Consider the following 2,802-nt stretch of genomic DNA (forward strand, 5'->3'; position numbering starts at 1 on the left):
GCCAGGAGCAGAGCTTTTGCTCATCTCCTGTACATTTTTCTCAATTTCTTTGGCCGTAATTAAGTCTCTGAAAGCACTGTTGTCGGCTTTCCCATTAATTTGGAAGTTCCCAAGGCTATCAAATCCTCCAGGTGTGTCCCATCTGGCTTTAAAAACCGAATAAATTTCGCTGGGTGGGATATCACAAGACAAGCTTTCCACATCATCCAGAATAATCTTAGCTAGTTTCCCCCTGTCGAGATGGAATAATCGCTGAAAGCGGAGGTAATTACCTCTCTTAATGGCCCTCTTTGTCATCCACTTCTGCCGAGGTCTCCTGGACTGTACCTCCTGGGTCCCCTTTTTGTTGGAATTTCCTCGGGTTGATGTCCTTGCCTGGCTTATCAGTTCGAGGTCTTCAAAACAGTCCTGCGCTGTTTCATTGACCAGTGATGATACTTCCTGGCCGTTAAGTAGCTGTTTGAAGGCCTCCGGGAAGGTGTTAATCTTCCCGGAGGAAAGCCATTCACCGAGTGTCCTCTGGTAATGGGCCCGCAGCTGCCCCTCTCTCTGCTGGTGGTCACTGGTCGTTAACTTCTCCAGGTGTTTCCTCCTCTTATCTGGGCGGTGGTTCTTCCCAGAGCCAGTTCCCACGCTCCCAGCTGGCTCCCTAGGCTGATGACCTGCCTCAGGTATTGTTCTCACGCCTGCAGTTGCTCCCCTGCTTTGATGACTCATCTCCGGCTCCCCGCCCGCCTCTATCTCCCCGGGTCGTTCACACCCCCGGGCCATTGTTTTCGAGTCCGCAGCTGCTCTCCTGGTGCGATGGCTCACCCCAGGGTCGTTATCCTCCCCAGCTGGTTCCTTGGGCAGCAACCTCCGTTGATCACTGATCTGTTTTGCTGTCTTTGTTGTGATCTGTTCCGCAATGAGTTTATTAATATTTTTGCAGTCCCGGAACTGAGTTACCAATTTTACCAGCATCTCCTCCTCCTCCTTAGTCCAGCACTTTTTGTGCGCTCCCGTGTTGTTAATTTCCTTCGGTCGGGAAGCTTCAATGCGTTCCTGATTTCTGATCAAAGGGTGAGCGTGTCTTTTGTGTTGTGACAGGCCGATTTTTGATTTGAAGTCACGGCCGCATTCCTCACAAGTCCACTCCTTGGCCGGAGCTGTTTCCACCGTTGTGACTTTGCATTTTGGGACGTGACAGGCGATACTGTGGAAGTTAAAACCTTCCCTACCACACTTTGAGCATCGGAACCGAGTCTTTTTCTCCCCGTGGGCTCTTTTCAGGTGTTCAATCAAGCCCTTCATGCTGTCCTGCCGGGTCCCGCAGCGTGGACAGGGTGGATGTTTGTCCGGAACGGTCACCGTGGGGATGTCCTCAGGTGTCCCGTTCCCGCTGCTCTCCGGAGGGGCTGGGGGAGTCGCCGGTACGCTGGCATTCTCCGGCTCGGGAGGCAACGGTTCCGAAGCACAAGCCCCCTCGCTCTCGCCGCTCTCCCTCTCGTTTTCAAGTACACAAGTCCCCGGGAGACCGCTGTCAGAGTCTCCCGCTGTCGGCTGCGGTGTCAGCTGTTCGTACACCTCGGGTAACCTGCTCAAACACTCCCAATTCATAGAAAAACGAACATTCTCGTTAGCAAAGCATAACCTATCACTCCTGCAAAACTCCAAATTCACCAGTTCAATTTCGTTTTTCGCCGAATCGGGGGGTCCAGATGGTAAATTTCGGGAGAACAGGTCTACCCCTCGGGAGACCAGGTCTACCCCTCGGGAGACCAGGTCTACCCGTCTGGCAGACGAGGAGTCTGTTTTAAAATTTTCAGACACCAGGTCTACCCAGTCCAAATGAGAAGTTTGGGTGCCAATCGATACCTGGTACAGGCGTATCGACGGCCCCATTGTCGGATCTGGCTAGGAAAGTCAGTTTTTGGTGGGGAAGGATTGAGATCGGCAGCGGCACCCCTCAAACCGCTTGCCGGTCTTTGCCCAGCTGCAAACACCCGTGGGCAAGGTCTTAGGTAAAAAAGCCGCGCGGCTCCTACCTGAAATTTGTTTCACCAATTCGGAGGTCCTCGTTGGCTGGTGATTCCAACGAGACCTTGTCTGGGGCAGAGATCGGCTTCGTTACCCTATGCAGGGTATCCAGCGGGACCACGAGGAGGTGCGATCTCTGCAGCGATGCCCAGTTCGTAACTATACTCTCAAAAGCCGCCTTAAGAGAGTCATAGTTACTCCCGCCGTTTACCCGCGCTTCATTGAATTTCTTCACTTTGACATTCAGAGCACTGGGCAGAAATCACATCGCGTCAACACCCGCCTCGGGCCTTCGCGATGCTTTGTTTTAATTAAACAGTCGGATTCCCCTGGTCCGCACCAGTTCTAAGCCGGCTGCTAGGCGCCGGCCGAGGCGGGGCGCCGGCCCGGGGACCCCCCCCCGGGGACCCTCCCCCGCGCGAACCGCTGCGCCGACGCCGGCCGCGGCCGCGCGGGGACGCCCGCGCGCGCCGCCCCCGCCGCCGCCGCCGCCGCCCCCGCCGCCGCCGCGCGGGGCGGCGACGACGACGACGACGACGACGGCCGCGACGACGGGCGCGCGCGCGGCGGCGGCGGCCGCCGCTGGGGCGCCGGCCGCGGCAAGGCGGAGGGCGGGCGGAGGGGGGGGCGGGCGGCGCCCGCCGCAGCTGGGGCGATCCACGGGAAGGGCCCGGCGCGCGTCCAGAGTCGCCGCCGCGCGCGGAAGCGCGCGCGCGCCCCGGCGCGCCCGGGCGGGCCGCGCGCGGACGCGCACGCCCGCCCGCGCGCGGCGCCTCGTCCAGC

This window comes from Lichenostomus cassidix, unplaced genomic scaffold, assembly GCF_008360975.1.
Source record: "Lichenostomus cassidix isolate B80296 unplaced genomic scaffold, HeHo_3.0 HiC_scaffold_43, whole genome shotgun sequence".
Taxonomy (NCBI): Eukaryota; Metazoa; Chordata; class Aves; order Passeriformes; family Meliphagidae; genus Lichenostomus; species Lichenostomus cassidix.